Below are 25,023 nucleotides of genomic sequence, written 5' to 3' on the forward strand. Positions count from 1 at the left end.
ATTACAACCCTGGAGGTCGGTGTTAAAGCGGTGGTAAGACCGGCAACAGGCTGGCGGAAAAAAAAATTGAATTACCACTGTGGCGGAAAACGCCAACAAAGACAGCCACTTTAACACTCTGACCGCCACGACGGTACAAACAAACAGTGCGGCGGTCACCGCCAACAGACAGGCGGGAGACAATGTACCGCCCACAGTATCACAACCTACCAATCCGCCACCTTTTCTGGGACAGATTCACAGCGAACAAAAACACAGCGGAAACAGGACTTCGAAGGGAAAACACTCACCTCTGCACACCCCACGAGGAACCAGGATGCCATGGAACCCGAGCTCCACATTTTACTAGCCTTTATCTTCTTGCTCCTCTACCAGGAGCACGAACGCCGGCGGCGAAGACCACGTGAGTACTGCACCTACCACACAGGAGAGGGGGGAGGGAAAAAACAGTGACACACACATGCAACACCCTCCCCCCCCACCCTCACCCATGACAACACACACACTAATACAGCATGATACATTACAGTTACACCCCCCAACGCCACCGGAAGAATGCAAAGACGAAAGGAAATGAGGTGAACAATTGTAATATATTAAAATTCAGTAGTCTAATAATATACATACGCTATTTACAAATATAAACACCAAGAATATTAGTCCAGGGTTTTCCACCCTTAAAGTCCATGGACCACTGGGCCCAAATGCATGGGCGAGGCCCACACAAGATACCGAAACATGACGGAGAGAACACTGCAGGGGCATCAGATAGAAATAAAACAGGCACCTCAGGGGGAAGTGAAAGGGGGGGCACCTCAGCCGGTTGAGTGCATGACGCCAAATCCACGAGGGGGCCCCATGCCCACTGTTCAATCCTGGGGAGTGCAAAGCCACAGTCTTTCAAGTCTCTACAGTGGGTGGGCTGCCCACTGTTCAATCCTGGGGAGTGCAAAGCCACAGTCTCACAAGTCTCTACAGTGGGTGGTGTGCCCACTGTTGAATCCTGGGGAGTGCAAAGCCACAGTCTTACAAGTCTCTACAGTGGGTGGTTTGCCCACTGTTCAATCCTGCGGAGTGCAAAGCCACAGTCTCTCAAGTGGATAACAGTCTCCACTGGTTCTGGAGGGGGCTTGGTGCCCAGAGTGCTTCATCCTGCCAAGGACAGAGGTAGTGGATGTGATATTCCACTGGTTCTGGAGGGGGCCTGGTGCCCAGAATGCTTCATCCTGCCAAGGACAGAAGTAGTGGATGTAAATCTCCACTGGTTCTGGAGGGGGCTTGGTGCCCAGAGTGCTTCATCCTGCCAAGGACAGAGGTAGTGGATGTGATACTCCACTGGTTCTGGAGGGGGCTTGGTGCCCAGAGTGCTTCATCCTCCTCGTGGCGGCCTCAGTAGCATCAGTGTTTTTGGCGCTCATGTGCCTGCGGTGCTTGTGGCGGCGGTGTCTTTGGCAGCGGTGCTTGTGGCGGTGGTGTCCTTGGCAGCGATGCTTCTGGCGGCGGTGTCCTGGGAAGCGGTGCTTGCGGCGGTGGTGTCCTTGCCAGTGCTTCAGCTGCTGGTGGTCCTGTCTTGGACAGCGGGGCTGCTGCTGGCGGTCCTTTCTGGGCCAGAGGGGCTGCTGCTGGCAGTCGCCTCCTGGGCAGCAGGGCTGAAGCTGGCGGTCGCCTACTGGCCAGCGGGGCTGCTGCTGCCGGTCGCCTCCTGGGCAGCGGGGCTGATGCTGGCGTTTCTGTCTGGGCCAGCGGGGCTGATGCTGGCGGTCGTTTCCTGGGCAGCGGGGCATGCCTCTGGGGAACCAGTCTGGGCCAGCGGGGCTGCTGCTGCCCAGCTCCTGGGCAGCGGGCTGATGGCAGTCTTCTCTGCCATGCTGATCTTCCCAGACTTGCCGGGTTTCTTGTGCCCCTTCCCCACCTTGGAAGGTGTCGCAGCTGACTCCACACTCCCTCCTGTACCCCTGGAAGCGGGTTTGCTGGCTGGTGTCTTCCCCCTCTCCTGCCGGGCACTGGCCAACTTTTGATGCTTGACAGGTGGGGGGACTGTCCGTGCTCTGGCTCCTTGTCACACTGGCTGCCCTGCTGCCTGGTGCACTCCAGAATCCGGTGACTACTGGCACCACTGGTCCCACCAATGCTGTGGCTGAGGTGCTAGGTTGGGACCTGGAGAGTTGGGTCCTACGAGACTGACGGGGTGGGGGAGATGAGGGAAAGAGGTCAAGGGTGGACAGGAAAAGTTTCTTAGGAACACTGGGATGGGTAGCTGGAGGGGGTTTGGGAGTGGAGGAAGACGTTGTGGTTGTAGGAGGTGTACGTTTGGTGACTTTGGGTGAAGGTGCATGCGCTGGAGGCTGTAGTGAGGTGAATGGATGTTGGGTGGGTGTGTGCCTGCATTTGTGTACCTTGGGAGGTGGCATCACACACACACTGGGCGAGGACACAGGGGATGGGTGAATGGTAGTGGGGGTGGTGACTGCATGTGAGCGGGGTGTGGTGGTGGGTGTGCTGGTGATGGAAGAAGTGGCTGTAGATGTAGTGCATGCAGGTGTGAGTGGAGACGAGACAAGGAGGGAGGAGGGAGACGAGGAGGAGTGGGACACAGTGGAGGCAGTGGATGTTGCTATGTCTGCATGTGTGTGATGCTTGTGTGAGTGCCTGTGGGATGTGTGGTGCTTATGTTTTCCTGAGCTTCTTTTGTGTGTTGAGGTGTATGCATGCTGGTCTGATGGTGTGCTTGGGGTAGGCTGAGGTACAGGGGATTGGGTCTGGGTGGAGGAAGTTGGAGGGGGGAGGCTAGAGACAGGGACAATGGCTGCCATCAGTGCTGAGGCCAGAGTCTGAAAAGCTTGCTGAAGGGCTGCCTGACCAGAATGAATACCCTCCAGGAATGCATTGGTTTGTTGCAACTGTCTCTCTACACCCTGGATGGCATTCAAAATGGTAGACTGCCCAACAGTGGGGGACCTGAGGAGGTCAATGGCCTCCTCACTGAGGGCAGCAGGGGTGACTGAGGCAGGGGCTGAGGTGCCTGGGGTGAAGGAGATGCCCACCCTCATGGGTGAGCGGGCATGGGGCAAAGGCTAAGGGGCTGCTGGAAGGGCGGTGCTGGAGGGGTGGCGGCTGTACCTGTAGATGTGGGGGGCACAGATGGGGCCGCCACCACAAGGGATCTGCCATCAGAGGACGAGTCCGTATCACTGGTGTCAGCTCCTGTCCCCACCGTGGAGCTTCCCTCGTCCTCCGTCCCACTGGTGAAATCAGACTCCGTATGGCACCCTCCAGGGCCATGTGGGATGCAGCTCCCTCCTGCTCCGGTGCCACTGCTGCTCTGCCTGATGATGTTAATGCACACATGTACAGGGGGACAACAAAAAGGGGGGGAAAGACAGAAGAAAGACATGTTGAGTGCATGCATTACCACTACCGTTGGCGGACACGACAGACACAGAAGCCCCCTGCACTACGCTGTGCACATGGGGTCCACTATTCAATCCCTGGGACATGGCCTACAAGGCTATGGCTGATATCTGCACACATGGATGTCACAGGAGCCTGACTAGGTGTAGTTGGCACTGTACCCAGGTGGGGCGAGGTGCCACATGGTCTGCCTGAAAAAGGGGACTTTACTAGCACACTCGCTCTGGCCTAGGGAAACCCACAGCCCACCTCCCCTACCCAGACACCTCCACTGCGCGCTGAATCAGCAGAATGAGAGTGTACTCACCCCTTTGTTGCTGCTGTGATGCCCTCAAGCGCCCATCCAACTCCGGGTACGCCACCGCCAGGATCCTGAACATCAGGGGGGGTCATGGTGCGACGGGCACCCCTCCCACGTTAGGAGGCCATCCCCAGCTGGGTCTCCGCCATCTTCTTGCTCCAGCGACGAATGTCCTCCCATCTTTTACGGCAGTGGGTGCTCCGTCTTTGTTAGACCCCCAGGGTCCGGACGTCCTTGGTGATGGCACGCCAAATAACCTTCTTCTGGTGGGCGCTGACCTACATGAATTGTACAGGGGAAAAAGAGAAGTCATTACCAACTTCACCGTCACAGTCATTGGCCCGCATCCCTATCCTTGCCATGTGGCACATGCACTCACTGTCATTTCATGCACGCATCATTCTCCCCCCCCCTATCTTTCATCCACACCACTCCACACAGGCATTGCCCATACAGCATGCTCACAGTGTACTTACCTGTTTGTCTGGAGGACCGTAGAATAGCGTGTACTGGGGGAGGACCCCATCCACGAGTTTCTCCAACTCCTCCGTGCTGAAGGCAGGGTCCCTTTCCCCAGACGCACGAGCCATTGTCTCTTACAGACTGGGGTCACAGCAGCACTTGCAGTGTAGGTCCTCCCCTGTCGAAGATCAGGTATCGAGTGATTGAACAGATAGAAAATGGCGGTCACGACCGCGGCCGGGTGTACCATCACCACCGGCGTACATCGTCATTGGCTCCTGGGACCCACAGGGTCCAATTTTTACCAATGCAGAATTGTGCCGCGGTCTTCGACCGCCTACCGCAACGGTGTACAATGCCAGCGCAGTTACCTCACATCCCATTGTCCCACTTTACAGGTCAGGCAGCCGCCATTTCAGGGGCCCACATGGCTTTATTTTTAACTGTGTCACACATACCTAGGCCTTGCCTCAACACTCATACAGGCAAAATTCAGGTTATGGTTTTCTGAGTAAGCTGTGTTTACGTACCTCTGAATTGTTTGACTCTGTGCTCGATGTTGTCCTTCATAGGCATTGTCCGCTGGGACGTGTTAGGAGATGGCGGCATCCTCCGGTGTACAGACCACTGGTGGACCTGTCGACAATGGAGGAAAGACATGTAATCATCACCTGCAGACTTGATCGTGCTACAATCCTGGAACTGTATGCCCAGTTGGAGCCAGACCTCATGTCAACTATCCCATAGGAATCCCCCCTCAAGTGCAGGTGCTGTCAGTACTCCATTTCCTTGCAAGTAGGTATTTTCAAACTGCAGTGGCTATAGCATCAGGGATGTCCCAGCCTATGTTTTCCAACATGTTGGCCAGAGTGTTGTCTGCCCTGCTGAAACACATGCGGAGCTACATCGTGTTTCCTCAGGTGGAGGATTTGCCTACAGTGAAAGGTGACTTCTATGCCCTTGGACATATCCCCAACATCATAGGTGCCATTGATAGGACACATGTGGCCTTGGTCCCCCCCGCAGGAGTGAACAGGTTACAGAAATCGGAAGAGTTACCATTCAATGAATGTGCAGATGGTGTGTTTGGCCGACCAGTACCTCTCCCATGTTAATGCCAAGTTCCCTGGCTCAGTGCATGACGCTTACATCCTGCGGAATAGCAGCATCCCTTATGTGATGGGGCAACTCCAGAGGCACAGTGTGTGGCTATTAGGTGAGGACATGGACCCATTACAGTGTGACTAGGTGTCTGGGTCTGGGGATGTCCCTAAGAGTTAGTGTGTGTCTAACAGTTGGTCCTCGCCATTTGCAGGTGACTCTGGGTACTCCAACCTGTCATGGCTACTGACCCCAGTGAGGAACCCCAGGACAAGGGCAGAGGAACGCTACAATGAGGCCCATGGGCAAACTAGGAGGAATATAGAGGGGACCTCCGGCCTCCTGAAGGCCAGGTTCTGGTGCCTCAATATGACAGGTGGATCCCTATTCTACTCACCAAAGAAGGTGTGCCAGATCATTGTGGCCTGCTGTATGCTTCACGACTTAGCTTTGCGACGACAGGTGCCTTTTCTGCAGGAGGATGGTCCAGATGAAGGTGTTGTGGCAGCTGGGGAGCCTGTGGACAGCAAAGACGAGGAAGCAGAAGAAGAGGACATCAACAACAGGAACTCTGTGATCCTGCAATACTTCCAGTGAGACACAGGTAAGAATACAAACCTGCCTACTACATGTACTTTAACACTACTAGCTCTCTACTGTCTGTCCTTTTCACCCAGTGTATGGTCACTGAGTTGTCACTTTCCCTTACGATTTCACAGATGTGGGTCCCACTGTGTGACATCTGCTTTGTTTCCTCATGGACTAGAGCTGTGTATGGTAGAGGTATGTTGACATTACAATTGAAAGAACATTTTGCCCCAGTAATTGCTCATACACTATTTCGAAATCACAGACAGACTCCAGCTTGTTTTGTGCTTTAAGGGTGTTTATTTAAGTGCTCAATATTGAGGTGGGTTGCAAAATGGTGAGGGGTTATGGTGGAGGAATGTCCATGGCAGAGTCCAAGCTATTAGTCCCACAGGTGCATTGTCCAAAGGGGCATAGGACATGGAGCTGGGGCAGTTTGAGGATGGACATGGTGACAAGGTGGGACAAAAGGATGACACTCAGGGCAGTCTCATTTCTTGGTGGGGGTCTTGGCATCGTTCTCTGTCTTTGTCTTGGATCTCACGGACCGTTTGCTGGGTTGTTCTCCCTCTGCAGGGGGTGGGGTGCTGGTGTGTTGGTCCTGTGATGGTGCCTCCTGTCCACTAGCGCCGGTGGAGGTGGTAAGCAGTTCATCATCCAGGCTAGTGTCAGGGGCCCCTTGTTGTGCCACAGTGTCCCTCCTGGTGTTGAGGACTTCCTTCAGCACCCCTACGTTGGTGCCCAGGTTGGAATTGATGGATCTGAGTTCCTCCCTGAACCCCAACTACTGTTCCTCCTGCAGCCGCTGGGTCTCCTGAAACTTGGCCAGTACCATTGCCATAGTCTCCTGGGAATGGTGGTAGGCTCCAATGATGTTGGAGAGGGCATTGTGGAGAGTGGGTTCCCTGGGCCTGTCCTCCCCCTGTCGCACAGCAGCCCTCCCAGTTCCCCTGTTTCTCTGGGCCTCTGTCCCCTGAACGGTGTGCCCACTGCCCCCAGGTCCCTGTTGTTGTTGGGGTGGTGGGTTAGCCTGGGTTCCCTGTAGTGGTGGACACACTGCTGCTTGACGTGTCCTGGGGACAGAGGTATGGGCCTGTTGGGTGGGTGCTGTGCTGGTGTTTCCAGAGGGGGCAGTCTCTGTAGTGGCCTCTGCCAGTGTGAGGGGAACCGACTGTCCCGAGGTCCCAGATGGGCCGAGCTGGTCGTCTAGATCCAGTTGGACAGAGCTGCTGTCATCACTGTAGGCCTCTTCTGTTGGTGGTGTGGACATGTGTGGACCCTCCTGTGCGGTGACGTTGGGTAGGGGCCTGTATGAGGATGGCAGATTTATGACGCTGAATAGCAATCTTGTGGTTTCAAAGAACTGTCTTTTTATTGTTCTTGAAACAGTTTAAACGGTAAGTATTATATACAAAGTTTGTGATGTACAGGAAGGTTGTGGGGTTGTCCTCTTGTTGACTTCTTGGCTCGTCTTCCCTTCTTTCTTCCAATACCTCGCGGGGAGCGTGGAAACACAAAAGAGAATAGATACGGTAAGTGGGGGAAGAGGTTTAGGCTTATTCTTTCTTATCTGTTCCCTTTCTCTCTCTCTCTCTCTCTATCCCTGTCTTGGCTGTCTTCTTGACTCCTTTATTCCTTTCCCTTGGTTTTCTCTCTTCTGATTCTCCTGCCAGACTTCCTTCCTGCCTTTTCCCTCTTCTGCGTCCTGAGTATGTCTTCTTTATTGTTGACTGTGGGTTTTTCCGTCTCTCTCTCTCTTTCTTTCCCCTTTTCCTGTCTTGAGAACTTAAATACACTTTTCCGCTGTCTTCATCCCTTTGTCTCTTTTCTGCGAATGCTCTCTCTTCTTGATACCTTTCTTTTGTATTTACGTAGGTATAATCTCCCTTTCTTACTCCATCCCCTTTTCATATCCTTCAGTGCTCCCCCGTCCCAAAACTGCCCGTTTCCCTTCTCCCCTCCTTTCCCCACGTTCCTCCACCTCCCACCTCCCTTCCCCGCTCGCGTCTCCGTACCTGGAGAGGCCACGCTTCTCCAGAAAGCGTGGCGGCTCAGGAGTAGGCTCCACGGGGCCAGCGGTCTTCAGGTCTCCTCCGTGACTCCTCTGCTCCTGCCTGCTCCGTCGTCCTACCGGCCGTCTCCTCGATACCGGGTTCCTCTTGCTCCTCCGTTGTCACCAGTTCCGGGCTGTTCGCACTCCAGCTCGCCACCTCCCTTGGCATAACGGAAACTCCACTTTTAACCCGCAGTCGGTCCCGTGGTTGCTGTAACCAACCAACCACAGCGTCGGAGTCTGTAGTAGTCACCAGGTCATCCGTGGCAGAGACAGCACAAGCAATGGAAGTGTGTGGGTCGGATCGTAGCGACCCATCACAAACACTCCCCCTAGAGAGCGTCTGTAGACGACGCTCAGCCGAAGGACACCGGGAGAGAAAGTCAACATTCGCCATGAGACGTCCTGGAGAATGGAGCACCTGAAACGAAAAGGGTTGTAAGGAAAGAAACCACCTCAGGACTCTAGGATTGGTATCCTTATGACGAGACAGCCAGGTGAGCGGGGCATGATCAGTCAGGAGGGTGGAAGGACGGCCACTGAGATAATAACGAAGGGATTCAATGGCCCATTTAATGGCCAGACACTCCTTCTCAATAGTGGGATAGGGACGTTCTCGCGGGAGAAGTTTCCTACTGATATATAGAACAGGGTGAACCGAACCATCAGGCTGGGGTTGAGACAACACGGCTCCCAGACCGACATCAGAAGCGTCGGTCTGTAAAAAAAATGGGCTACCGAAATCAGGGCAACACAACACAGGGTCAGTAGCCAAGGCCTCCCGGAGCCTCAGAAAACTGCGCATACTTGCTTCCGGTAAGGAGGAAAAGGTTTTGGGGGACCCATTCTTTAGCAAATTCGTAAGGGGCTCAGCTATGGTTGAAAACCCGGGAATAAACCGCCTGTAGTAGCCGACGAGACCAATGAATGAACGCACTTCTTTTTTTGATGTAGGTACCGGAATCTGTTGTATGGCTTCAACTTTTTCGATTTGAGGGCGGACCTTTCCTTGACCCAAGACATAACCCAAATATCTTATTGAGGTACAACCTAACATACATTTATCGGGATTGGCAGTTAAGTGGGCTTCCCTCAACGTCTGCAATACTGTTGATAAATGTTGGAGGTGGTCGGTCCATGAGTCACTAAATATCACTATGTCATCTAAGTAGGCCGCGGCATAGGTGCGATGAGGATGTAAGACCATATCCATTAACCGTTGAAAGGTGGCAGGGGCCCCGTGTAGCCCAAAAGGGAGAACGGTAAATTGATATAACCCGGAAGGTGCTGAAAATGAGTTTTTTTCTCGGTCTGTCTCTTTTAATGGGATCTGCCAATATCCTTTCGTGAGGTCTAGAGCAGACATGAACTTGGCGTGCCCTATTCTCTCCAAAAGTTAGTCGATGCGAGGCATAGGGTAAGCGTCAAAGTAGGTGAGCTCATTTACCTTCCGGTAATCAACACAGAAGCGTGTGGACCCATCTGGCTTGGGTACTAATACAATAGGGGAACACCAGGGACTGCTGGATGGTTCAATAATACCGGATTGCAACATTTTAGTAACTTCTTGTTCGATTACGGTTTTCTTGGCCTCCGGAATCCTATAGGGTCTTTGTCTTACAATTGCCTCACTCTTGGTTCGAATACTGTGTTCAGTTAAAGTAGTGTGGCCAGGTTGTCGAGAGAATACATCTGCATAGGTGGTAAGTATTTGAGAGAGAGAAGTTTGATAATTGTCATTAAGGGAGGTGTTGATCCGGGGTTTGCTATCCTCTATATTGGAGGAAGAGGAAAAAGAGGGATAGGGAATGTCTTCTATCTGCTCTGTCATGATATGTTGTATTCTATGGATATTATCGGCATCTTGCCATTTTTTTAACAAGTTTATGTGATAGATTTGTTCTTTTTGGGGTCGATGGGGAAGGGCCAGCCGGTATGATGTTGGGTTAATTCGTTCTAACACTTCATATGGTCCTTGCCATCGGGCTAACAACTTGTTCTCACTACTGGGGAGAAGAATCAGAGCCTTATCCCCAACATCAAGTGTACGAAGCACACTTCTGGCGTCATAATTCGTCTTTTGCTTGTCTTGTGCTTCTCGTAGATGCTCATGGGCCCTGTCCCAAACAGACTGCAGATTTTCTTTTAAGTCTTTAGTATAGTTCAGGAGATCTTTTATTTCCTCATCTCTTTCTTCCCATTGTTCTACTAACATATCGAGGAGGGTTCTAGGAGTTCTACCAAACAACATCTCAAAAGGGCTATATCCAAGGGAGGTCTGGGTATGGGTACGTATGGCATATAGCACGAGTGGTAATTTCTTTTCCCAATCTCTTCCGTCCTCTGCAACGCTTTTCCTAAGTAAGGACTTAATGGTTCGATTATATGGTTCCACAAGGCCGTCAGTTTGGGGATGGTAGACCGAGGTCCGGATTTGTTTTATTCCCAAGGTGTCACTGACCTCCCTCATCAGTCGAGACATGAAAGGCGTACCCTGATCAGTCAGAATTTCTTTAGGGAACCCGACCCTTGAAAAGAACTCGATCATGGCCTGGGCTACTACCTTCGTATGCATACTGGGAAGAGGAATTGCCTCGGGATATCTCGTGGCATAGTCTACCAATACTAGTATATACTGTCTCCCTCTAGCAGAGGGGGTGAGGGGACCAATAAGGTCCATTCCTACACGAGAAAAAGGGGTTTCTATAATCGGGAGGGGTTGTAAAGGGGCAGGGGGTTGCATTCCTGGATTATAGAGTTGGCATTTCTGACATGTTTGGCAGTATCTACGTATATACCCATATAAACCAGGCCAATAAAACCGCTGTAGGACCGCTGCTTCAGTTTTATCTCTTCCGAGATGCCCTTCCCCTGTCTCACCATGGGCTAACTGTAAGACTTGCTCTCGGTAACTCCCGGGAACTAACAATTGTTTTCGGTCCATATGTCCCGACTGGGGTGTTCTATATAAAAGATCGTTATGTATGTGAAATGTGGGTCCTACCCCTTCGTCCTCCCGGCTAAGGGCTTTTCCCCATGCATTCTTTAAGGAGGGATCCTCTCTCTGTTTTTGTCTAAAATCCCCCCCCACTGTATATACTTTTCCTGTGATTCCTGGTGGGTCCGTGTTCCCCTGGTTCTCCTCCCAATGTTGTTGTCTCTGAACTCTTTTCTGCTTTTTGCTTAAGTGTGGTTTGAGAGGTCGAGTCTCGGCTATTTCAGTATCATAGGGTATTTCCTCCCACCACTTCTTCATCAGATGTTCTTCCCCGGCTTTGTGCAATAATTGTGGGAAGGCTACATACTCTGTCCCGATAATGAGCTCTTCCTCAAGATGTGGCAACACCCCAACCCTGAGGGTTTCTTCCTCACCCCTCCACTGAAACCTAATCCTAGCTACTGGATAATATGATTGATCACCATGGACACATGCTATCAGTACCTGGGTATGGGGTATGATTTGCCTTGCTTCTACTAGGTCATGTTTGATAACGCTCTGACTGCAACCATAGTCAATCAAGGCTACTTTTTCTTGTCCATTTAGACGAATGGGAAGCGTATATGTAGGCTTAATCTCTCCAGCCCAGAAAACCCTGCCTTTGGTGACACCAATTTCCATGGATTCCTCTATATCTTTTTTTTGTGGACAAAACTGGGAGATATGACCCCATCCTGAACAGTTATAACACTGAGGCCCGTTAGAAGTAGAGGAGGCTGGAGGAAGATGGGGGCTACGTATCCTCTCCTGCTCATGTGAATTTATGGGTCGAGAAGGCACTACTTTCCCTATATTTGGCCGTGCAGGTGATGGTCCAAGATTTCGAGTAGGAGTAGCTCTAAAATCTGGGCTCCTGTGGAAGGCAAAGGCTAAGTCAATGGCCGTTTCGTTGTTTAACCCTGGGTGCTGCCGAACCCAGTTTCTTGTGGATGACGGCAGTGCATCAAGGAATTGTTCTAGTACGATAACATCGAACATTTCTTCCCGAGTCTTTTCTGTGGGCCGTAACCAACGTCCCGCAGCGTTTTGAACCCGGAAATATAAGGTACGCGGATTCTCTTGTAACCCCCATTTCATATGTCGGAATTTACTCCGATAGCTTTCGTGGTCTAGTCCTATTCTTTCCAGGATAGTCTTTTTGACCTCCTTGTATGGCAGTGTACCCTTGGGATTAATGGCTTGATATGTGGCTTGTAGCTGTCCAGTCAATAATGGGGCTATATATTGACCCCATTTCTCCTCGGGCCAGTTGGCTGAACTGGCCACCCTTTCAAAATTAAGAAAAAAAGAGTCAGGATCCTCCTGGTCTTGATATTTTTGAAGTATACTGCTGGGCACATTCGGATGAACTTTGGTATGTGCGATGGTCTCTGTTAATTTACTCAAGGCAGTTTCATGGACCAGTTGATTGTTGCCCATAATTGTGGCCTGACTTTTAAGGGCCGTTTGTAGCGCCTCTCTCTCCTCTTTAGCGTCCTTCATTTGCTGTTCCCACATCAACTGGAGATGACGTTGTCCTTCTGCGAGTTGGGCAATTACATCTGCCATTGTGGGCTTTTCCTCCATCTTCTCCTATATGTATACTGGGCTCCGAATCCCACTTCTGACACCACTTTGTACGAGGATGGCAGATTTATGACGCTGAATAGCAATCTTGTGGTTTCAAAGAACTGTCTTTTTATTGTTCTTGAAACAGTTTAAACAGTAAGTATTAAATACAAAGTTTGTGATGTATAGGTAGGTTGTGGGGTTGTCCTCTTGTTGACTTCTTGGCTCGTCTTCCCTTCTTTCTTCCAATACCTCGCGGGGAGCGTGGAAACACAAAAGAGAATAGATACGGTAAGTGGGGGAAGAGGTTTAGGCTTATTCTTTCTTATCTGTTCCCTTTCTCTCTCTCTCTCTCTCTATCCCTGTCTCGGCTGTCTTCTTGACTCCTTTATTCCTTTCCCTTGGTTTTCTCTCTTCTGATTCTCCTGCCAGACTTCCTTCCTGCCTTTTCCCTCTTCTGCGTCCTGAGTATGTCTTCTTTATTGTTGACTGTGGGTTTTTCCGTCTCTCTCTCTCTCTTTCTCTCCCCTTTTCCTGTCTTGAGAACTTAAATACACTTTTCCGCTGTCTTCATCCCTTTGTCTCTTTTCTGCGAATGCTCTCTCTTCTTGGTACCTTTCTTTTGTATTTACGTAGGTATAATCTCCCTTTCTTACTCCATCCCCTTTTCATATCCTTCAGTGCTCCCCCGTCCCAAAAGTGCCCGTTTCCCTTCTCCCCTCCTTTCCCCACGTTCCTCATCCTCCCACCTCCCTTCCCCGCTCTTCCCCGCTCGCGTCTCCGTACCTGGAGAGGCCACGCTTCTCCGGAAGCGTGGCGGCTCAGGAGTAGGCTCCCCGGGGCCAGCGGTCTTCAGGTCTCCTCTGTGACTCCTCTGCTCCCGCCTGCTCCGTCGTCCTACCGGCCGTCTCCTCGATACCGGGTTCCTCTTGCTCCTCCGTTGTCACCAGTTCCGGGCTGTTCGCACTCCAGCTCGCCACCTCCCTTGGCATAACGGAAACTCCACTTTTAACCCGCAGTCGGTCCCGCGGTTGCTGTAACCAACTAACCACAGCGTCGGAGTCTGTAGTAGTCACCAGGTCATCCGTGGCAGAGACAGCACAAGCAATGGAAGTGTGTGGTTCGGATCGTAGCGACCCATCACAGGGCCCTCCAGGGGTATAAAAGCATGATTATTGCATGTGGGTGTACCATGGTGTGCAATGGGTGGGTGACCATGTACCCCAGTGCTTGCATTCCTGTGTGGGACCTTGTGTGATAATGGTTTAGGGGGGTGTATGGGTATGTGCAGTGGCCATGCATCGGTGATGAATGTCCATGCTTTGTTGTTGCATGCAGGGCCTGGTGTGGGGATATGTGGTTTGTGATATTGGGACATTTGTGAGGAGTAGGAGTGATGGGTGTGAGAGCGAGGGTGGGGGTATGTGATGGCATGCAGGTAGGGTGGGGGATATCGTAGTTAAAGTTTGACTTACCAGAGTCCATTCCTCCAGCTACTCATTCGAGGCCCTCAGGATGCAGAATAGCCTAGACTTGCTCCTCCCATGTTGTTAGTTGTGGGGTAGGAGGTGGGGGTCCGCCGCCAGTCCTCTAAACCGCAAGGTGGTGTCTTGAGACCACGGAACGCACCTTCCCCCGTAGGTCGTTTCACCTCTTCCTGATGTCATCCCTATTTCTTGGGTGCTGTCCCACTGCGTTGACCCTGTCCACTATTCTTCACCATAGCTCCATCTTCCTAGCTATGGAGGTGTGCTGCACCTGTGATCCGAATAGCTGTGGCTCTACCCGGATGATTTCCTCCACCATGAACCTGAGCTCCTCCTCAGAGAACCTGGGGTGTCTTTGCCTTGCCATGGGGTGGTGTGGGTGATGTGTGGGGTGGTGTGTGTTGTGATATGTGGGGTGATATTTAGTGGTGTGTTGTGTGAGGTGCGTGGATGTTATGTGGGTGATGGTGTTGTGTGCCTGTGGATGCTAGTATTGTTGATGGTGGTGTCTCTCTGTGTGCTTCTTTCTCAATTGTGGTCGTAGGGGTTTTTGTGGGTGATGTGGGTGTGTGTTTTATATTGTATTGGGTGTGTGGGAGTGGTGTGTGTATGTGTATCATGTGTGTGTATTTTGAATTGTCCAATGTGGTAGTGTTATGTAAGAGTGTGTGTATTTTTAGCGCGGCGGTGTGTACCGCCAATGGAATACCGCGGTTGAAAGACCGCCACGTGGATTCGTGGGTTGTGATAGTGTGGGCGTATTTCTGTTGGCATGACGGTGGAGGTTTTGTTTTCGCCAGTTTATCACTGACCTTTGGTGTGGCGGACTTGTGTGGGTGTCTCAATTTTGGCGAATTCCGAGCTGTGGGTCATAATGACCGTGGCGGAATTCCGCTGCCGCGACGGTGTGTTGGCGGTCTTCTGCACGGCGGTAAGCGGCTTTTACCGCCAATGTTGTAATGACACCCATAGTTTGCAATTTTACAAAGGGGTTTCAATATCCAAATGTTAAGATCTGGATGGAAGGGGGCTTCTTTGGAGGAGTCTCTTCACTGTATCCTCCCTGAGTCACTTGTCTGATTATATAAGGTGTATTTGGGGGAACCCTGGAGCTAGTCATCAGTAGAGAGAGGTAGCTCCCCAACACAGCTGTCCAGTTCTCTAGTCTCCAAGTAATCCTCCTCTGCCAACCAATGGACAGCGTGTTGAAGATGTGCGGCCATGTAATAACATTCTAGATTTAGAACCTCTATTCCTCCCACATGCCATGGCCTTTTAAGGGTAGCTAGACTGACCCGTTACCGCTCATTCGCCCACAATACCTCAACCATAAGGGCATTAAGTATTTGAAAATATCGTGAGGTACTTTTGTGAAACGTTCCCTGTATGGCATATAAACAGCAGGGCGGGAGTAGTATTTTTAGTAGTGCTCATTTCCCCCTCATCGAGAGTTGTAGGTCCTTTTCAGAAATGAACTGGTTCCTGGAGATTGGCTACAACCCTTCTGATATTGATGTCTAGAAATTCTGTTTTGGTTGGAGCCAGATAAACACCCAGGTAGCAGATATCACAGAGCTGCCAGGGAATATCCATCAGGGGCGAATATGACTCTAAACCACTACTACCCAAACAACTACTACTTAAACAACGACTGCCCAACACCGAAAAAACCTTTAAAACAAATTATTTTACAACGAAGTCTAAACAATGAAAAAAAACAACGACCACCTATTTAACGACTACGAAACCCACTAAATCACGAATATTCCACTAAACCACTACTATGTAAACAACGACTACCTAAACAACGACTCCCCAACTAAATACTACCTAAACAACGACCACCCAAGCAAAAATTACCTAAATAACGACTCCCCAAATAACTAATACCCAAACAAACTACTACCCAAACAACGAATACTTAAACAACGACTCCTAAAATAACCACTACCCAAACAAACGACTAGCCAAACAACGAATACCCAAACAAATACTACCCAACACCGAAAATGCCTAAACACCTAATATATTTAAAACGAACTCCAAACAACGAAAAATATTAATAATTAATATCACAACTAAACAACAACGATTAATAAATAAAATATTAAAACCACTACAGTACTATGTAAAAAATAAACGAAATCGAAAAGAACAATATCTTTCATACATACAAAAAACAAAACATCACAAAAATCCAAAACATATAAACACCGTTTTAAATCAAAATAAATAATACTTAAATAATGATAACAAATACACAACACTAAAAAAAAAACCTACATTAAACAATAGTCCTACAACACTTTCTACATGACCCAGGAAGTACTTCCTCTACTAAACAAACGAAAACGAACATAAAAAAAAATACAAACTACAAAACAAATACACTCCACAATTATATATATATCTAACATCACAAACGAATTCACAATAAAAAAACACATCCAAAACACATTCAATTTACAAATAAAACAATACTTACAAAAACACATATAAATACCAACAACCTCCATTTTCTACTCATTACTACACCGAACAACTTACAGAGAAGACGAGCATATCACTACGGAAAAAAATTAAAATATAATTTATCCAACACCGCCATCTACTGAGATAACAAGGTAAAATATACATAAATAAATATAAAGAAATTTACTAACCTATACCACAGCTAAAACAATATATAATTAATGTACCTTTCATACTATTTTGTTACAGGCATAAATATCAAGAAACTGACCAAAAAGATAAACACCACACCTTCGCCATCAAAGGTAAACCATTACCATTATTCAAAAACAATTTCACTAAACCATAAACAATTGCATTAAAAAAATTGTTAAATAACGAATACCATAATACTAGAAAAATTAATTATAATATAATTAAAATATATATATAAAATGTTAGAACTAAAAATTAGTAAAAAAATATATATAATTCACCTAATAAATTTAACCAAAAACCAGGTATTATTCACCAAATTTCAAACCTACTAAAAAAAATACTTTTACATTTAAAAAACTAAATAATTAATAAAACAAAATAATAAACTAAATAATACACTCTTTCTTATTTCTTACAGACTCCAAGGAACCAAAAAAAAAACACCAGAAGACATAAAAAAGTGAAATAAATCAATTGTAAAAAAAATAACATCTGAAAAAAGAAAAAAAAACTCAAAGTAAGTATAATATCTTCATTATAACATACAAACAGATTTTCTAGTTAAATAAAACTAAACAAACATTCTTATTCAAATACCCCTTAATTTGACACCAAACACACATAAACTCAGTAAAATGAAAAACACTTCACAAACACAGTACATATAGCATTTAAAAAAGTAACTATTACAACTCCACCAAACACTTACCTCTAAACAGCTGCTGGACAATAAACATAAATAAATTTACCATTACAAATCCACCAAATACATACCTCACAGCACATCCTTCACACCAAATACAACCAAAATAACTATAACAAATACACCAACTACTTACCTCAGACCAAATCAGAAATATTAAATCAGCACATTGCAAAATAATCATAGCAAAAACCCCACATCATCACATCATAGTATGTGCAGAACAATTACTGTAAATAAATTTACTATTACAACTCCACCAAATACTAAACTCAAAGCAGTTAATGCACACTATATAGAACTTAAATTATTATTCTAACTCCACAAACTACTTACCTCAAAAGAAATTACACACATTAACTACACTATAAATAAATTATTGCAAATACTCCACATACTTACATGACAATATCTGCTACATAGTAACCAAAATAAAATGTACAATTGTACGACAGAACACCAACTTCCAAAACAACTAGTGCCTTAACAACGAGGACGGAACACCAACCTCGTTCTTACTACTAATAATTTTACCACAAATGCCTTAACAACGATATTTCATTGTAAAGGCATTCTAGATAAAAGCATTACTAATAGGCACCATTCACCCTACATCCCTCACACCACCCCCCCAACCCCACCCCATAACCTAAAACCCCCTGACCCACCACCCCTGACCCAAAACCAAAAAAAAACACCCCACCCCCCCAACCCCAACCCAAAACCTAAAACCCCCAAACCCCCCGCCCCCTCCCCAAAACCAAAAACGCCCCACCCCCCCAACCCCGCCCCAAAACCTAAAACCCCCTGACCCCCCTCCCACTCCCCAAAACCAAAAACGCCCCACCCCCAACCCCACTCCAAAATCTAAAACCCCCTGGCCCCCCACCCCCTCCCCAAAACCAAAAACGCCCCACCCCCCAACCCCGCCCAAGACCTAAAACCCCCCAACCCCCCACCCCCTCCCCAAAACCAAAAACGCCCCACCCCCCAACCCCGCCCCAAAACCTAAAACCCCCTGACCCCCCACCCCCTCCCCAAAACCAAAAACACCCCACCCCCCAACCCCACCCCAAAACCTAAAACCCCCTCACCCCAACCCCCTCCCCAAAACCAAAAATGTCCCAACCCCACCCCAAAACCTAAAACCCCCTGACCCTCCACCCCTCCCCAAAACCTAAAACACCCCACTTACCTTATTGGGCCCCTTGTCAACTGAGTCGTCCTCCTTCGCCAACTCCCTTCTTTGTACCTTAACCACGCATGTTCGTTATCCAGAACATACATAGTTAAGTCACAAAATAACAGAGTGATGGTTAAAAAAAGCATTGTTGCGCTTTCATTAACCACGACTTCGTAAATAAAACATCGTAATAAAGGATGTTTCCCAAAATGTACTATTACAACTCCACCACATATTTACGTCACAGCAGCTGCTACACAGTAAATAGCACTAAAATTACTATTCCTACTCCACCAACTACTTACCTCATATCACATTACAAAAACTCAGAACATTACAAAATAACCAAAACAACTTCACTAGATATTTACATTAACATAGGTGCTGCAGAGTAACTATCAAATAATATACTATTACAACTCCACTAACTACTTACCTCATAACAAAAACTAGGAACACAATAGACCCACACATACAAATCTGAAAGCAAAAATTACTTACCTCAATAAATAACACACAATCACCAAATATAGGGGCATATTTATACTCCGTTTGCGCCGGAATTGCGTCGTTTTTTTTTACGCAATTCCGACGCAAAACTAACTCCATATTTATACTTTGGCGTTAGACGCGTCTAGCGCCAAAGTCCATGGAGTTTGCGTCATTTTTTAGCGTGGACACCTACTTTGCGTTAATTATATGCAAGGTAGGCATTCCCGTCTAAAAAATCGACTCCGAGGCATGTGCGTCAGATTTATACTCCCGGGCAAAATTCACGCCCGGGAGTGGGCGGGTCAAAAAAAATGACGTACGGCCACTTTTGCGCAGTTTTTTAGCGCCTGCAAAAGGCAGGCGTTAAGGGACCTGTGGGCTCTGAAGGAGTCCAGAGGTGCCCTCCCATGCCCCCAGGGACACCCCCTGTCACCCTTGCCCACCCCAGGAGGACACCCAAGGCTGGAGGGACCCATCCCAGGGACATTAAGGTAAGTTCAGGTAAGTTTATTTTTTTACTTTTTTTTGTGACATAGGGGGGCCTGATTTGTGCCCCCTTACATGCCACTATGCCCAATGACCATGCCCAGGGGACAGAAGTCCCCTGGGCATGGCCATTGGGCAAGGGGGCATGACTCCTGTCTTTGCTAAGACAGGAGTCATTTCTATGGGGGTTGGGAGTGAAAAAAAAATGGCGCAAATCGGGTTGAGGCGAAAAAATTGCCTCAACCTGACTTACCCCATTTCTTGACGCCCAAGCCCCATATCCCCCTTCGCCGGCGCTGCCTGGTGTACGTCGTTTTTTTTAACGCACACCAGACGGCGCCGGCGGCTAACGCCGGCTAACGTCATTCAAGAAATACGGCGCCCGCATGGCGCTTCAGAATGGCGTTAGCCGGCGCTAATTTTTTTGACGCAAAACTGCGTTAGGGCAGTTTGGCGTCAAAAAGTATAAATATGGGCCTTAATAGTTAACAAACCACCTACACCAAACACTTACAAATAGAACTCATTATACATTAATTAACTTACTATGTGGTAAACTAAATCCACCACAAATTTAATAATAAAAACTGCAAACTTCTTTTAACCTATTTCTTTTATATTATTTACATATATTTCACAAATGGCATTGCAAGGAGAAGCAAGTTACATAACCTTAAGAACCGGAAACCAGCTACTAAAGTATGAAGGTTATCTTTATTGCAGAGGCAAGGTTGTCAACCTCAGAAGCCATTGGAGGTGTGTACAATTCTACTCTTCACATTGCAGAGGCAGAGCTGTAACTCTAGAAAACACCGTTGTGAAGACAACAGATCACAACCACTCTGCCTCTGCAATAGAAATTGAGATAAGAGAAAACATACAAAAAATAAAAAAACATTGCACACACCTCCAATGACTCCTGCGGACAGGTTATAAGGGAGGTAGTACAAAATATTCCAATACAGATTTCCGGTAGCATGCCTTCTGTACCAAACCTTAGGAGAATATTTAAACGAGAAAGACTGGCAGGTAATCCCCAACATATAACACCACAAACCTATGAAGACATTAACATCCCCCCAGAACTAACAATTACCTTCTCCAAAGAAACTTTCCTCATTCACGACAACGAAAACCCTAAAAAAAGAATTTCACTATTCAGCACAACATGCAACTTACTAATCCTACAAAATAGTGAAATTTGGATGATGGATGGAACCTTTAAATCTACACCCCATCCATTCACTCAAATTTACACCATACATGCCACAAAAAATAACACTACAATCCCCCTAGTGTATGCATTACTGCCTGATAAGCATTCCTCTACTTACAGTGAATTTTTATCAACAATCAAAAACAAAACATTAAATAAAACACCTAGAAAAGTAATACTAGATTTCGAATTATCAATGATAAATACAATACTAAAAATATATCCACAAACCCAAATTCAAGGATGCTTTTTCCACTTTTCACAAGCATATTGGCGTAGAATACAAAAATCATCCCTAAGTAGAGAATATTTCTCAGACTGCATACTACAATTTGAATAAAAAAAAACTCACAGCATTATGCTTTGTACCACCTACAAAAGTAGATGAGTATTACACCACAATAACAGACTCTAACTATTATACACAAAATGAAGACAAATTAGCACCCTTACTAAATTACTTTTAAGAAACCTGGATTGGACACCTAAACAGATCTGGTCACAGACGAAAGCCAAGATTTCCAATAGAATGGTGGAACTGCTACCAAACCTGTTTAGAAGGTGGAGACAAGACTAATAATGCCATAGAAGGATGGCACAATGCCTTCAATAAAGTAATAGGTAAACCCCACCCAAAACCTGTATCATTTCATGGAAATTTTGAAAAAGGAACAAAGTTGCCAAGAAATGAGACTTGCTCAATCACTCTCAGGTAGCCTGAACCCACGCACAAGTAAAAAAAAGCAAAGAAATGACCGAAAGAATTTTGGGAAAAATACAACAATTTGATACAATAACACCATCAGACTATCTCAACAGTCTAGCATATATTCTACATTACTAACAACCACTAACCTACTAAAAAATTAATTGCCAGTTCTAAAAAAAAAAACACCATCAATTAAATTGGCATTTAAAAAAAAAAAAACACTAAATTTAGACAATTTGTTTTCTACCTTTGAAGTTTTCATGTCTTTATCCAAACACGTGTTGCTGAATAAATCTTCTTCATTAATATAGAAGAAGCATCTCATAATAAATTTAAAAAAAAACATTAATCATCCAAAAACAATTAAAAAATAGTCATATTAAATGGATGATAAAAAAAACAACTCTATATACTATAAAAACAATCAAAAAAATTAAATATAATACTTTACCAAATCAGAAATTCGAGAAAGAAATAAAAAATAAAAAACACCAAATACACTTTTTTTTTACCAAAAAAAGTAAAAAAAATTAATCACATACTTACCAAAGCCACATCATTAATTAAAACATTAACTATAAAAAAAAAGACATGAAAACGAAATAAAGGATACTACTAACACAAAATAAAAAATTAATTACAAAACCTATTACAATGAACCAAATTTTATTTTCATAAACCGAACAACTGACTCCCTCAAAAATCCCCAAAATAAATTTTTCACAAGAATATACAATTCTTTCCAACTACTACAAAAGCAGTATAATCATTTCTAAGATAAAACACTGCTAAACAAATTTGTTTACTTTTACGATACCACTATGGTGTACAAAAATATACGAAAACAAATAAACATAAAAAACATAGCAAACACCGAAAATCTACTACCTACCTCATAACTACCTCCGACAACTATTTCTGTAATAAAAATACCCTACTACATACTGTAAAAAAAATTATAATCCCACTTACCTGAACGAGGTCTCCGCCTCCGTCCTATCTTGACCGCGACGCTCCTCCGACTGAAAACAGAAGACGTCAAACAACGTAAACACGGAAGAGCACTAAAAATAGAAAACTGTCTATTTCACTCATAGACTGTAATAGGGAAAATAAGAAAATACCACAGAAAATGGATAAATAAATATAAAAAAATTAGTAAAAAAATTCTAAAAATCTGTAAATATTAAATAATAATTAAAAGATTTTCTTTTGTTGCATTTTTTAAACTTGATTATGTTCAAAATAAAATAAACAATTAAAAAAGAAATGTAGTTTTTATTTTTTTTAAATTAAATTTGCATGAAAAAAACATTATTGCAAATGAAAAAAATTCTAACACCTAAAAAAAAAATCCATATATTATCTACAAATAATTAATTATTTAATTACATTTTTAGAAATAATATTAATACAAATTAATATATATATAAAATTATACATCCAAAAAAATAATTAAAAAACAAAAATAATAATAATTACATCTAATCAAACAAAAATAATCAAAGTAAAAAAAATATATATTTTAACAAATTTTAAAAATCGCAAAAACAAATTAAAATCTAATAAATATAAAAAAAGGAACAATATTATATTCCAAATTCTACTGTACCAACTACTATACTATTAAAAATTCTAATATAAATTTTTAAACATAACTATTTTTAAACAAAATTATTTTTACACCTTTAATAACAAAAAAAATACAAAACCTCAAAAAATAACACAAAAAAATAATTCACCCATAATAAAAAATTATAAACTATCAATACATTTCCAAATTATTATCCACCAATAAACAAAATTGCATCCCCCCCAAAAAAATAACATAAATATAAAAAAAACTCATCATTGAAAAAAAAACCTAATCATAAAAACACTACCCCAACCATAAACCCTGCATCCCCTATATCCCACCCCTAATTCTAAATATACTTTTCATTAAAAAAAATAAACAATTACCCAAATACAATAAATAATACCAGACTACTAATATACTTCCCACCCATAACTCCTAGATCACAATACATTCCAACCATTACACCACCAAACTATCTTTTATGAAATACAAATTAAAACCCAAATACTAAAACACTTCACCACCCATTACCCCTCTATTCAATCTAACCCAATCATTAAACCGCAAATTATTTTTATTAGCCTTTGTAAAATTAGCCAAATATATAAAAAAAAAAAAACAAGTATTAACATACTAACAACCCATAACACCTACATCCCATATATCCCATCTATAATCCCACACCTAATTTTTGAAAAAATAAACAAAATATAACTCAAACATACCAACTAATACCCAAATTACTAATACACTTCCCCGTCCATAACCCCTACATCCCATAAATACCACCACTAAACCCACAACATAAATTACAACATATAAAACAATTCAAATATTAAAATTAATACTTGAGTATTAATACAGTTGCCCACCCATAACAACCACAACCCATACATTCCAAAAATTAATCCACAACATATCCTTAATAAAATATAAAAATCTACTTACATTCCTAATAAAAGACTCAAATATTAATACACTACCTCACACTGATTTCACAAAATAAACTAAAAATACCCAAGTATATAAATTAATACCCAATTACTAATACACTTCCCCACCCATAACCCCTACATCCCATATATCCCACCCCTAAACCCACAACATAAATTACAAAATTTAATAAAATACAATTACTTAAATTAATACCCAAGTATTAATACACTTTCCCACCCATAACAACCACAACCCATACATTCCAAAAATTAATCCAAAATATATCCTTAATAAAATATAAAAAATACTCAAAGTCCTAACAAAATACTCAAATATGAATACACTACCCCACACCGATTTCACAAAATAAAATAAAAATACCCAAGTATATAAATTAATACCCCCAATTATTAATACACTTCCCCACCCATAACCCCTTCATCCCATATATCCCGCCCCTAAACCCACAACATAAATTACAACATATAAAAAACACAAGTACTTAAAATAATACCTGAGTATTAATACGCTTCGCCACCCATAACCCCTACATCCCATATATCCCACCCCTAAACCCACAACATAAATTAAAAAATTTAATAAAAAACAAATACTTAAATTAATGCCCAAGTATTAATACACTGCCCCACCCATAACAACCACAACCCACACATTAAAAAAATTCATCCACAATATATCCTTAATAAAATATAAAAAAATACTCAAAGTCCTAACAAAATACTCAAATATGAATACACTACCCCACACCAATTTCACAAAATAAAATAAAAATACCCAATTATATAAATTAATACCCAATTAATAATACACTTCCCCACCCATAACCCCTACATCCCATATATCCTGCACCTAAACCAACAACATAAACTACAATATTTAAAAAATACAATTACTTAAATTATACCTGAGTATTAATACACTTCCCTACCCATAACCCCCACATCCCATATATCCCGCTCCTAAACCCACAACATAAATTACAACATATAAAAAAACACAAGAACTTAAAATAATACCTGAGTATTAATATGATTACCCACCCATAACACCCACAAACCATACATTCCATTACTTAATCC

The sequence above is a fragment of the Pleurodeles waltl genome, chromosome 8, assembly GCF_031143425.1.
Source record: "Pleurodeles waltl isolate 20211129_DDA chromosome 8, aPleWal1.hap1.20221129, whole genome shotgun sequence".
Classification (NCBI taxonomy): domain Eukaryota; kingdom Metazoa; phylum Chordata; class Amphibia; order Caudata; family Salamandridae; genus Pleurodeles; species Pleurodeles waltl.